Raw genomic sequence first — 14715 nt, forward strand, 5'->3', positions numbered from 1 at the left:
AATAGAGCAAAGATTGAATTTTGAACTCTGGGTTGATTAAAAACTAAAAAGATGAAATAAATAAAAATCAAATTGAGAAGAAATGCAAAGGAAACATATATCCGATCTTGAGCCTGAAGCTCTGATACCAAATGATAAGATAAGGAATCAACTACAAGGGGGTAAGATAAGGGGAGTGTTTGTGAGAGGTTTTTCTCAAGGTTTTTCACCAAGAAGGAGAAGTCCTTCCATGTACCATGATCACTCTATTTAAAGAAAGAGTCATGTTTGCATGTTCATGCAATTTTGAGATCACCAAATTTTGACACTAAAAATTCCACTCAAATGTTTGGGATTATGTGGCGAGCATGCATGTTTGAAGTTAACCAAATTTTGACACTCAAAATTCCACTCAAATTTGTGGGGTTTATTTGGCAAGCATGCAAATTTGGTTAAACCAAATTTTGACACCTCCAAAATTCCACTAACATGCATTTTTCTATTAAATGAAGTCAACATTTTGACTTTCTTCATTTTTGATTCAACAATTAATTTGAATGATCAATTTCAAATTAAAGTAATATTAAATGATTAATTAAACTATTTAATTAATATTTAATATCAATTCAAATGCCAATCCCAATCAATTCCGACACATAATTGATTAAGATATTTAAATCTTATTTAAATATCTCAGATTCTCTCTTTTTGTTTAATTCGTAAATAAAACAAAAATGTGGTTAAATATATCGTAGCGCATATTCCCTAATTTGAATTCGAACACTTCGAACTCACTCGTCACACTGTTCTATGGTTTAGTCCGATATAAGCTAGCAAAGGGACATAATGAACCTATAGATCATGGGCTCCAACGATCCAAGATTAACCGGTTAAACTCATTAACCTGGTTAACCAACATTCGTTAACTACTAGGACACTCCACTTTAGCCTAGTAGTTGCACTCCCCTCACTATAGATATATTTCTGTCCATTTGATATAACCATGATTAGTAAGTCGATCCTTCACAGGTTGTTCGTAACTAGAGCTGGGTCAATTTACCGTTTTACCCCTAAAGTTACTTCTTGTTCCTTATGTCTCACTAATCCTCTAATGAACAATTGGTTTGTGGTCCAACTAGTAAACCGAATCCCTCTCAGGCCACTTAGAGGGTGGGGCCCCTTGTTCAAGACCTGGAGTCAGTGCTTAAGGGAACTACCTCTCTTCTATTCCTAAAAGTGGGTAGGAGTGAATTCCATCTTTCACCCCACGTCCCCAGCCATTCACCCAGTCTTACTCCTGAAATGGGAGGCCTATTAAGTCGGCGAACTAGAGCCACTCTCACCCATGCAAATCTAAGGATAATTCCGAATAAACAGGAGTTCATGGTTAGCTCAGGATTAAAACCGAGTTACCTAGGTTATCGAAGGAAAAGAAAATCAGTCTCAACAGTAAACGACATTATAAAGTGAGAGTGGTTTTCTTCATGGTCCGATCTTATGCAATACTCATTGCATAGGACGCCCCCACTCACATGTCTCCACATGTACAATTTAGTGATCACATTGTTTATATCATATACAAAAGTGGGCCGCATCCATAGTATCCCCAGAATAAGGTACTCAGCCTTATCTTTATACTATAGATCATTTTGACTATATACTTGAACTTGATCCACTCTTATGTCTCTACATATAGTTCAAGTAATCGTACTATAGCCAAAGTGTTTTTAATTTATTGCATTTAGATTAATGATCGTAAAGTTCACTTTATTCAATAACAATATTTACTAAATAAACAACAATAATAACTTTATTGAAAATATAATATGTTTTTGTTTACAAACTATGAGTTTTAGGACATAAAACCCAACAAACTTATGGTTCCATTAATTCATACTTAGCTTAAGTTCCCTAATGAAATCCAAATGATTTCTAAAGTATTTCTTAAGAAAAGTCTAAGATGACTACTTACCTCGACGTTGACATTCGGGTCCTTTGTTCTTGAGCTTTTGGTATTCGGTTGCTCCAAATTATCTTTAATAGATCCATCTTGAAGTCTAATTTCTGGAACCATAAAGAAAATTGTGAGAACCGGTGATAAGGAAACCATAATTCTCAGCCCAGCGATCCAAGCTTTTGTTGAAGCAAGAACTCTTGAATCAAAGAGATTAACACCTTCTTGTACAAAATTTGGATCAACCAAGAGATAAAACTAGAATTAGATTACCTCCTTATACAACTTATTTAAACTATTTTATTTTTCATTGATGTCATGTTAACCTACACATGTCTAAGATTCAAATTAGAATTTTGAATCCCAAATTTGAAATCTGGATTTAGCATTTGATGGCCCCAACATTCTACTGCAACATGGTCATAGTATTTGTTTCTCACTTCTAAGAGTGAAGGTTATCCCCACAAACTGACGCAAATTCTTTGAGCATGCTTTATCTTCATTCACATGCTTTCTAAAAATATTTCTCCAAGGTCACACAACATAAAAAACATTTCCAAGGAAAGCATACTTAATTTTAGAATTTCTTTGTTGAACCTACCGAAGGAAAGTGCACCATTTTGGTAAAGATGGTAACTTTTAAGTTTCTTAGTCATTATATCTTTAGAAGTACTCTCATTCGGATCCCTCTCACTTCATTCATGTACCCTCCTTTATTCGGGTGTGACATGATCTTTTCCTCGAGTGTCACCCCCAATTGTTTTCATGCTGCCATAGGTACGTTTGTCTTAATCCCTTTGAGGATTTCATTTTCTCTCATCCTTTGGCTTTTAGATTTACCCACCCTTGACAAGAAATAGAAGGACTTAGGCATTTGGAGAACTTAAGCATGAAGGGCAAAAATGTCATTTTCCTAATTTTTAAAAACTTTTCAGATTTTTAATTATTTATAGGAAAAGAATTTCAAAATAGTAAAAAGAAAGGATAGAGTCCCAAAAAGGGGTAAGAAATTTTAGAAAAAATTTAAATATTTAATGTATTTCGGATATGTCAAGAGAGGTTCCAATTCAGAATTATAATTTTATTTCAGGTCGCCTGAAAGATTCAAACTTTCGCGGATAAATACCATGTACTTAGCAGGCACACGCCTTAACCACTCAGCCAAATCTAATTAATTCAGAATTATAATTATATTTTGCGTCACCTAACAAATTTGAACTCGGGGAAACCCCATGTACTTAGCATGCAGACGCCTTAGCCACTCGGCCAAAGCCACACATGTCCTTTATAGTAGAGGTCTAAGCTATACAAAAATTTGAAAGTCAAACTTTCTCTAATAGATTTTAAAAAAATAAAAGAAAAAAAAACCAAATATCTAATTAATTCAACATTTATTTCACATCACCTGAGAGATTCAAACTCTCAGGGGGAAACCCAATGTACTTAGTAGGCACACGCCTTAACCACTCGACCAAAGCAACACATATCTTTTGTAGTAGAGATCTAAGCTATAAAAAAATTTGAAAGTTAAACTTTTTCTAATAGATTTTGAAAAAAAATAAAAGAAAAAAAATACAAATATCTTATTAACTCGACATTAAAAGTTTATTTCACGTCGTCTGAGAGATTCAAACTCTCACAGGGAAACATCATGTACTTAGCAGGCACACGCCTTAACCACTCGGCAAAAGAGACACATGTTTTTTGTAGCAGAGGTCTAAGCTATACAAAAATTTGAAAGTCAAACTTTCTCTAATACATTTTCAAAAACAATAAAAGAACAAAAATTACTTACTATGACTCAAACACAAGTAATTGTCAAAATTAGTGCAACACTCAAACACAAATCATTGTCAAAATGAGTGCAACTTATTGTTAGATGGAATTAGTCAACTTGTTAAGCCATTCATGGAGGAATAGTTTATTTCAGTAGAGTTTTTGTAGGAGCTATTTATAGGATTTATTTTTGTTTAAATAGGAGCCCTCCACCTTATTAAAACACAAGCCACAGTAAACGGTTAATTATTTCAGTTTGTTACTGTATTATCTTATTTGAGTAATAATAATTTCATATTTATTCCCACCTTTGAGCGTGAGATATTGTGACCGTTGGTATCAGAGCCAAGTTGATACGGTTTGATATTATTACTCAACGAGATGAATGGTGGAGGTGCTTCTATGGGTGTAGCTATGGAAAAGATTGTTGTCAATAACTATAGTTATTGGAAGTTATGCATGGAAGCTTATCTACAAGGGCAAGATTTGTGGGATTTAATTGAAGGTGATGACACAAAAATTTCAGCAGATACTCCACAAAATGCAAAATTACGCCAACAATGGAAGATCAAATGTGGAAAATCCTTATCTACCTTGCGAACTTTGATTAGCAAGGAGTATATTGATAATGTTCGTGATTTAAAGTCACCCAAGCAAGTGTGGGAAACCCTTCAAAAGTTGTTCACTAACAAAAATATGATTGCAATTTCTAGAGAATCAACTAGCTGTGGTAACTATGGTAATTTTTCTATTGAAAAATCTATGTTCTGAAATTTCAGAATTAGATGCTGAGGAGCCAGTGAGTGATGTTCGATTACGGCGTTATCTTATTCGTGGATTACGAAAAGAATTTATGCCTTTTGTTTCCTCAATACAAAGGTGGGCAAATCAGCCTACGGTAATTGAACTGGAGAATCTTCTTTCAAATGAGGGAGCCTTGGTTAAGCAAATGACCAGCGGCAACGAGTTTTCCCCAAAGTCAGAAGATGCGTTGTATGTCAAAGATCAAAGGAGAAAATTTTCATTGAGAAAATTTTCATTTAAAGCCTTCATCAAGTAATGTGAATCAATTCAAATGTGAGCAGTCGTCAAAAAAGTCATTTAAAGCTTGCTACAGGTGTAGAAAACCTGGCCATTTTAAACGAGATTGTCAAGTGAAAGTGGTGTGTCATCGTTGCGGAAAGTGGTGTGTCATCGTTGCGGAAAGCCAGGCCATATTAAGCCAAATTGCCGAGTCAAAATGCAGGAATCAAAAGCAAATGTTGTACACGTAAGAAAAAATTCTTCAGATCCAATTTGGGAATACTTCTTAACCACTGAGGTTCTTGACCAGCCACCAAACGTTGTACATCAAGATGATGTTTCTACAAAAGATGCCAATTATGCCGCCCCTAGTGACCCTTCTATTTATTTCACGACCTTGGATTTGGGATTCAACGAAAATGATGATTTCGAGCTAACCTTTGGCGATCTTGACCGTCTTTTCCTTCCCTATGAGGTTGACGATTTCCTCATCTCCGAAGATTTGGATCAAACTACAATTTCCTCATCTCCGGGAATTGGAATAAGGTGTAATTTTAAGGATATTCAAGAAGTTTGGTAGTCATGGGAGTTTGATCCAACGAATTGGTAGTTTGATCCAAATCTTCGGAGATGAGGAAATCGTCAGCCTCATAGGGAAGGAAAAAACCGTCAAGATCGCCAAAGGTTAGCTCGAAATCATCATTTTCATCTAATCCCAAGTCCAAGGCAACTAAATTAATATTTAAAAACAAATTATAAAATGATTTCCATATTAACATTTTATTTTTATTAATTTTTTTTAATAAATTATTCGAATAACTCCAATCAACCTAATATGAATATTTTATGATTAACTTAAGCGGAATTCATTATTTGATTGGAATTTTTTACCATCTAAATAATTAAATTAGGAACCTATTCAACCAAAATATTTATTTGTTTAGTTTTTGATATTTCTATATTGATTTTGATTAAAATTTAATGAGTTGAATATGAGCCGAAGAGAATAACTCAAAATTATTATTATTTTTTTTTTGTTGATCTTTTTGTTAAAATTTTTCTTTTATATTTTTTTCTTTTTTAAGAAATTTTCAAAAATTATTTTTAAATCGAAGTGAAATATGACCTACAATTTTATTTTTTAAAAAATAAAAAAATAAAAAAAGTATATCGATTGTTATTGAATAAAATTATAATAAAGTATTTATAAAAATCAGACTATTTAATATAAAGATTATTATCTAATATAAAATGTTGGAAATTTTACAATTATTTGGGAAATATTTTTTTAATAAACGAATATAGAGGCATATATGGAACCATTTTGCACATTCAAAACAAAAAGATTAAAATTATAAAAGAAGATGAAAATTACAAAAATGTATAACTACATACATACATATATATGTGTGATGCGTATATATGTATATGTATGTGTGTATCTATGCATGTAGATATGTATCTATTATATATGTGCGTGTGTGTTGTGTGATACATACATATATAAGCATAGGGTGAGGCACGACCATATAGTGATCCATGCATGCCATGGTGAAGCATGACCATATAGTGATCCATGCATGTCATGGTGATGCACGACCTCCGTTTGAGTGGCACTGATGGCCTGTGGATGTTATGATCTTGATAATATCTGTGTGCATACATACTAAATAATAGATGACAATTCTAAAGTAGGACCACAACATCGTGCCATACACTTTTCTCCCATCTCATAATATATCCATATGGTCTTTGGTCCACCCAAGGACTAGTTTACAAAACAAAGGTCTTGTTAAGCACAAAATCATTTTCGCTCATGATATATGGTCTAGGGATATTATGGTTGTATAATTGTGACGGAATGCATACATACTAAGGAATAGGTGATGACTAAAGTCGGATCATAATATCATGTCATAATCTGGGAGGGAGGGATCCTCACGTAGCCATCTCATAGTGTATTCTTGTTGTCCCTAATCCATTCAAAGTTGGTTTATGAAACAGAAGTCTTGATAAGAACCTCTACTTTATTTCCATACACGATACCATATACTCGAAACAGATTGAGTTCTAAGTAAGGTTTAATCGTAGTGGGACTACTATGAATCTACCTCATTGGCATAAGAATGTACCTCATCTATGATGGCCCGTGCTTATAGGGTACATGGATGTTATCCAATCTCACAACCTCAACTCTATCATGTCAATGTGTTTTAATTGAGTCTAGTAGGAGCCCTATAACTAAATATTAATTTAAGCACTTCAAATTAAGTCTTATGAGTTGGCAAGGGGACACCTACCTCCATTAATAATATAAAAGTTGATTAATTAAACTCTTTAATTAATTAATTTTCATTCATTAACCATAAGATACCCTATTATAAATCTAGAGTTACAATGTACTATATGACAAGTTGTGCCCATTAATATCATCATTACAAACTAGTTAATTTTTTCCTGAGGGTTTATAATTACAACTAGGACAAAAGCCCCTCTTGAAACATTGAGAAGGTGGGATCCCATTTTTTTTCAAGTTCCAAAATCAGCACTTAAGGGAATTATTCATCAACTTACTTTATATGCAATCCATTTTGTGAAATTATGTTTAGAGCTCCCTGTTTGGTCAGGACCTCAAAATTGTAGGCACATTGTATTGGATACAAAACGCCATTATCACCCATGCAAATCAAAAGACAACCCTTCACAGACATAAATTCATAACTCAATGAGGATTAAGATGAGTCACGTTGGATCATCATGCGAAATATTAGTTTTTTTAATTAATTGATTTAAAAAGAGAAATTAAATATATGTGGTGAGTCTTATACAAACTCATGTATATGATAATCAACTCGCATGTCCCACGTGAATAATTTAGATAAATCATTTTTAATAATTACAATGGGGTATCAATAGTATTATGAGGATAAGACCCTCAACATTATCCATTTACTATAAACTGTTTAGATTATTACTCGAACGTGATACTCCAGTAAGTGAAGTACATATTGTTCAAGATTATACTCTTTCATACAATAGATAATATTAAATTATAAATCAAATAACAAAAATTATTATTAAAAATTAAATTCTTCGTCTCCATTAATATATAATCATCACAAGCTAGTCAATTATTTGTGAGTTGTTCATAATTATAATTGGGTTAAAGTTTATTTTACACCTACAATTACATTTTTTGCCTGAATAAAATCCATTCTCTTATAAATAATTTATTATGATCTAATTAGAAACTACGCCCCTCTCGAAACATTGAGAAGGTGGGATCCCATTTTCAAGTTCTGAAATCAACACTCAAGGGTTATTCAACGACTTACCTTATATTGAAAAAAGTGAACTCCATTTTGTAAAATTATGCTTTCGACTCAATATTTGGCCAGGTCCCTCTGATTGTGCCACGTGGCACGTCTGCAGCGCGGCTCCTCTTGGCTCAGGCGGCTTCATCGGCTCGGCGGCGTCTCCTCAACTCCGGCGGCTTATTCGGCTCGAGAAACCTGTTTCCAGCCCGTTTGACACCATTCCGACCCTCCCGAACCTAGTTTCGGCCCTGTTTAAGGTAAAAGAGAACATTTTAAGGTCGTATTTCACAAATTCCAATTGGGAATTTATTATTATTTGTGAAATACTAACGGAAGTGACTCATGAACCAATAGGAACCAAGCACCAACGGAAGCGTAGAACGTCCACGAGGAGCTGGGAGCTTACGTTATATTCTAGGGAGTACTTCAGCTAAGGCCTACCAAGTAAGTGGCTCACCCGTTGTAGGTTACGCGTTAATTGCTGTATGTTGGCACGTGCCCGTGGTTATGCACGTGTCATTAAATTGTATGCTAGCTTAATGTGCTTGAGTACGAAATCATGTGAACGTGACTGTATGTTATTTATGCTGCTTAGTTGATGTGATATGAATGCATGTGACGATGTGTGGCCCTTGTACGATTATGGCTTGTTGTATGAGTATTGGAATGTAACTGAATGAATTGTATGACATGAAATACGGTAAATTGCATGATACATAACCCCGCTAGGAATATGTATGATATGTAACGAAATGAGAATGAGAATGACATGTAAGCATGAAAACGTGACACAGGGTTATGTTCATTAAATGATGACTGTAGGACTAGTGGGACCTCATGCATTTTGTGTGATCATGCATTTGGGGGGATACCCCTATCCCATCACGAGGGTACGGACGCGTACATCCAAATGGCAGGACAACGATCGTTATGCCCTGCATAGTGCTGCCGTGACGGTTTTAGTTTTAACGGGTCCCGGTAGGCCCCCAGAGCATGCCCACCGACTAGGGACAGTGGCCCAGCGGTGTGTGAACTAGCTGGTGAGCCCATACTCGCACGTATGGGCTGCGTGTAGAGTATATGGTACACGTCCACGATTACCTGTTAGGATTACACCGTAGGGAAAACGAAATGAAACGAAACGAAACGATAGGTCCCATCATTTCATTGCATGTGTTTGTCGCATAACCTCGATAGGGGGTCACTTACTGAGTATTCTAGAAATACTCAAGCCTTGTGCTACTTTACTTTTGCAGATAAGGGCAAGGCACCCATGTGACAACGACGACGGCATCGTACACCCCAGGATCGTGGCACATGCATAGGGTAGTTGGTTGTTTTTTCCTATTTCGTAGTCTAGGCTGAATTTGGTTACATCATTAGTATAGGTAGTATAGGATGAAATGTATTTGCATAATAAACCTTAGGGTAGAATAAAATATTCATTTTTAGTTTTTTTTGTTACTTTTCCTTTCTTTCAATAATGTTTTCTCTTTTTCTCTTGTAATCATTTTTTTTTCTGAGGTAATAAAAGGCGAGTGCGAGTCGCATATATGAATAAGGCCCATTAAATGTATATTCCGCATTTCAAAGTATAGTAATGACTTTAGATTAAATAGGTAAAATATTAGGGTCGTTACAGTAATTATCACCCATGCAAATCAAAAGACAACCCTTTGGAGTCGAAATTCATAACTCAATGAGGAACAGGATTGAGTCATGCATGATCCTCATGTGAAATATTAATTTGCTCAATTAATTGATTTAATGTAGGTTGTTTTTACTTTTAATGTTTATTTTTTTATTTTATATTTCATTATGTTATTTTAAAGATGTTTTCGAGCATGTAAGTCCATGAAAATGTTTTATGATGAAATTTTAAATGTTTATTTCCGCACAAGAAAGTATGTTATGATGAAGGTAACGACTTTAGGTTAGTAGAAATATAGGGTCGTTACTCTCACTCATATACCATATGAGAACTTTTTAGTAGAGCACCTAATTTCCCATGAGAGCCACATTTTGCAAGGTCATGAATTCCAAAGAAATGTCGAAGCCCGGTTCATTGCTTAAAAATGATTGATGCCTTACTCAACACACTACTTATCAAAACTACACTACAACATAAAATTATTAGCACTTTGGCACATCTCTAGAGCTGGTTCATTTCTTGAATGGTGTTGGTAGTGTGTAGGTCTCGATATTCAAGGACTGAGAGCACATCAAGCCAAGAAGGAAAACCAAATCAGGATTGATCACATCACATCTTCCATTCAAACTCCTTGTAAACTTGTTGGAATTTCACCGTTTTACGGGCTTTCAAGTACTAACTTAAAATCGTTATCATGTACATAATATAACCATTTTATGCGGAAATAATCATTTGAGACGTATTCATAAAACATTGCCATGGATTTAATGTTTATTAAAAAGTCTTTAAAACAAAACAACATAAAATTAAAATAGACATCCGTAAAAATAAAACCTAAATAACCTATACTAACCTATAGTCTATGAAATTAAATACAACTATTCTATACATGTGTCATGGTTTATGAAATGGCCATGTTGCCGTCAACTGTGCAATGATGCTTTGCAAATGTAGAAAATAAAAGTAGCAAGTAGCATGTGGCTTGAGTATTTTAACAAATACTCCGTACATGCAATCATGAATGAGACCTATCATTTAAAAGTTGTATTCTCTTAGGTGACTATCCTAAGCGGGTCATTAGATGTTTATTTACTATTCTACCCATGGGAGCAAATATGGACCCACACTTCCTAAAAACAACTAAAATAAAATCTTCTAATTCATTCTAAAATATTTTCTTCCTTTTTTTCTCTTTAAACATCACTTAATTTCCTAGTCCTTTTTAGGTTCCTTTCTCTTCATTTTTATCTTTTATTCTCTAAATTCTTTCAAACTTAGGTGTTCTTTTATTCTCTAAATTCTTTCAAACTTAGGTGTTACTTTACCGTAATTGATATGCACTCTCTTCTTTAAGATAGAAGATTCAATTCCTACCCCATATAATTGTTGTACTAAAAACATAAAAAAGATTATACAGAATTTGATACAATGTTGTACTAATACCATAAAAACTTCATGGTAGATTCATACATATTTGGATTTAAGAGGTTTCATTTTATTTTTTCAAATTTAGAGTATTATCTTGATGATTTTGAGTTTGAGTGTTACTAAATATTACAAATCTAGTTGAAATAACTTAATTTCAAAATTATTATTATTATTTTTTTTTTTTATAAATTTTAAAGGAAAAGACATTTGATCTATATCTTCATTAAATTTTTCATTACCATTTATTCTATAGAATTTTTTAAAAAACAAAGTCTCTACTAGAAGGTAGGAATTTCAACAGACCATGACTTCAACTGAACATTCTCAATTGGCAGCTTATCTTCAGGAAAGTCACATCCACCACTTTTCGCTGCCTTAGCCAATGGAGCACATGGCGGCCGATCCACATCACTACTAAATCCCTCAACTTTTGTACAGTTCCACTGCAACTTTTTAGGCTTCTTCGACAATCCAATCTTCACATTCGAAATACAAATATCCGTGAATGGATCTCCCGATATCCCTGCCAAATTCGCCGACATATTAACATTCTTAGCCACCACGTCTCTGTAATTAATGTTCTTAATCACCGGCAATGCTGAGGGATCAAACTTGTCATCTGCATGCGATTTGTAGTCTCCAGTCATCCAGAAGACATATTTCATCGTGGATAGAAACATTCTTCGGACGAAAATGTCCTTTACGAAACCACCTCGTCCGCGAGCGGTTTTGATTCTGACAGCAGACTGTGTATTGATTGCAGTGACGTTTTCGATCCTGACGTTGCGAATTCTGCCAGACATTTCGCTGCCAAGGGTGATACCTGCAGAATCTGGTGATATGCAAGTGAGGTGGCGAATGACAAGGTCCTCGGTCGGCATTCCGAACTTGATACCATATTGGTCCCATCCGCTCTTGATGGCAATGCAATCGTCACCGGAGACAATGTAGCAGTCTTCGATTCGAGTGTTTGGAACAAGAATCTGATAAATCGAATAGAGAATTAGGGAGAGGGATTGACAAAGAAATGAACCCTAATCACATTTTGCATTTTCACCCAACCAAACCCAACTAGATTAAAAATAAATCATAATAATATTATATATATATATATATATATATATATATATATATATATATATATATATATATATATATATATATATATATATATAATTTTAGTTGGAATGATTTGAATGGTATATTATTACAAGTTTTAACTTTTTTTTTTCTTTTCTTTTTTTCTTTTTTTCTTCTTTCAAGCATAATCCTAAAATATAAGTATAATGGGATTGAAATGAAATAGTGAAACGTGCTATAAATCGGATGGACAAACCAAGAAGGTGAGTTGATCAAAGTGAGATCCGAGATCTGGATTTGATCAGAGTACATGATCTCGATCACATATGGTCGTGTTACCTTGAGCTCCCCTTTCTTAAATTTTTCCCACCAAGAAGATCCCTGCCCATCGATTGTACCGTTGTTACCCCATGTGACCAACCCAACTTCATTTTCTATAAATGTTTTTGTTATGTTTTCATTTACTTTAATTTTTTTTATTTAATTCTAATAGCATAGAAAAGTAATAGAAAAATAATCACCTGTGATAACCACATCGGTGAGATTAGTTCCAAAGATGAGACTGCTGTACCGTCCATCGGGAGCATCTCTTCCTCCTCCATAAGATTGGAGAACTTCCACAAGTGGCCATTCTGATTCATTTTGCACTTAAGAGGAACAAATTCGACTCATTTATTTTGGATTGAAGTACTTATAGATTAAAGTACTCAAATCACCACTCCCAAAGTTAGCTTTATAAAAATAAAATACTCGATGGGTCGAACCTGGGATGCAAGAATTTTTGCTTCTTTATCAATAAAAAGTGTGTAATGGCTAGTCAGATTAAAACTTCCAGTCAGTCATTTCCCTGGCGGCACGATCAATTGAGCACCACCATCTGCCGCGAGTGTGCTGAGATGTTCAATCGCTTTTCGGAACGCGTGAGTATTTGAAGTTACTCCATCACCGACGCCGCCAAACTCCGTCAGCAACGCCGAGTGTTTTCGACAATTGATGACCTGAAATTTCAGAGAGTTCGAACTTAGACGTGGATTCATAGCGTCCACTGTGGCTAAGCTCACCAATGCCAGTACAATCACGGCTGAGATTCTCACCGCGGTAACCTGCCGAACAAAATCACAGATGATTCAATCTCTCTTTGTTTCTCGATAAAATAATGTTGAAAACGACAGTTAGGTTTATTAGTTCATCTTTGTGTTGGTTACATGAAAGAAACAAAGTTTTTCAATCAACTAATCCTGATTTTGAACAAAAACTCATAATCATTTTAAGTAATGGGAAAGAAAAACCAATGAAAAGTAGAATAACAAGTCAAGCCCACACCATCAATAGAATGAAATAAAGAAAAAAAAAAGTGAAATTCAAAGAGAAAGAAGAAGAAAAATTACATTGATTTTTGTGGGTTTTGGAGGAAGTTCCATGATTAATTTTCTTGGTGAGTTTATGATTTTTAGATTAAGGGGAAAAATGATTTTATAGGATAATTTAGGAATAAAAAATAAGAAAGGGATTTATTACTATTACTATTATTACTTTTTTTTAAGGGTGAAAATTTGGGTGGTAAATGAAATGGTTGGATTGATTAAAAATATTAGCTCAACAAACTGTTTAGGAAAATATAACGTGTAAAGAAACATAATAAGTGAGATCGTTTTAAATTTGACATCTTGTTTTTGTTGTTTTTTTTTTAATTATTTTATATGTATTAGAGTGTTAAAATAGTTACTCCAAGAACACGATCAAACCAAGTAAAATAAATCAGTATTTAAAAACAAATTAACAAAGGTTTTCTATATTAGTAATTAATTTTTATTAAATATTTTTTAGTAAATTATTCGAACAACTCGAATCAACCGAATATTTTATGGTTAGATTAGGCGAATTCATTATTTGATAAAGATTTATTGGATTGAAAAAGTTTACTATCCAAAAAATTAAATTAGGTCTAAAACCTGTTGAATTCAAAATAATTGTTTGTTTAGTTTTAAATGATATTTCTATATTGATTTGATTAACCTCTAATTAAATCAGTTATTTATTCACATGACTTGTATATGGGCGGAAATCTCTTCAAATATGGTAAGTATAACTCAATATTAATCTCCATTTATTCTATTGATATTTTTGTTAAAATTTTCTTTTATATTTTTTTATTTATTAAGAAACTATTTAATATGGAGTCATTATCTAATATAGAAATTAGCTAATTTCTTGTTATCAATAAATAATTATTATTAAGTAGATATTTGAAATTTTAATGCAAATCCTTCAGAATAAAAAAAAATATAGAATGAATATATGGTAAATTTTTTACATTTAAAAACAAAAAGGATGAAAATTAAAAAAATGTATAGGTATGTGCTATATACAAATACATAACATAGAAAACCTCCGACTCACCTCCAGCATTCACATCCACTAATCGTGGTCACACCCATAGAAGCTACCTTGGTTCCTCTAACAACCAGCGAGGTCGTTCTTATTCCCACAAAAACAACTCTTCCAAT

General features: G+C 33.6%; 2 pseudogenes; both read right to left on the reverse strand.

Annotated features, from left to right (window-relative positions):
- LOC147786279 (putative polygalacturonase) overlaps positions 1–2089 on the reverse strand; it is a 37355-nt pseudogene extending 35266 nt beyond the window's left edge.
- A 9317-nt stretch (positions 2090–11406) lies between these two features.
- On the reverse strand, positions 11407–13629 carry LOC111783857 (putative polygalacturonase; annotated as a pseudogene).
- Between the last annotated feature and the right edge of the window lie 1086 nt (positions 13630–14715).

The sequence above is a fragment of the Cucurbita pepo genome, unplaced genomic scaffold (assembly GCF_057944985.1).
Source record: "Cucurbita pepo subsp. pepo isolate OVF unplaced genomic scaffold, ASM5794498v1 scafford_3, whole genome shotgun sequence".
Classification (NCBI taxonomy): domain Eukaryota; kingdom Viridiplantae; phylum Streptophyta; class Magnoliopsida; order Cucurbitales; family Cucurbitaceae; genus Cucurbita; species Cucurbita pepo.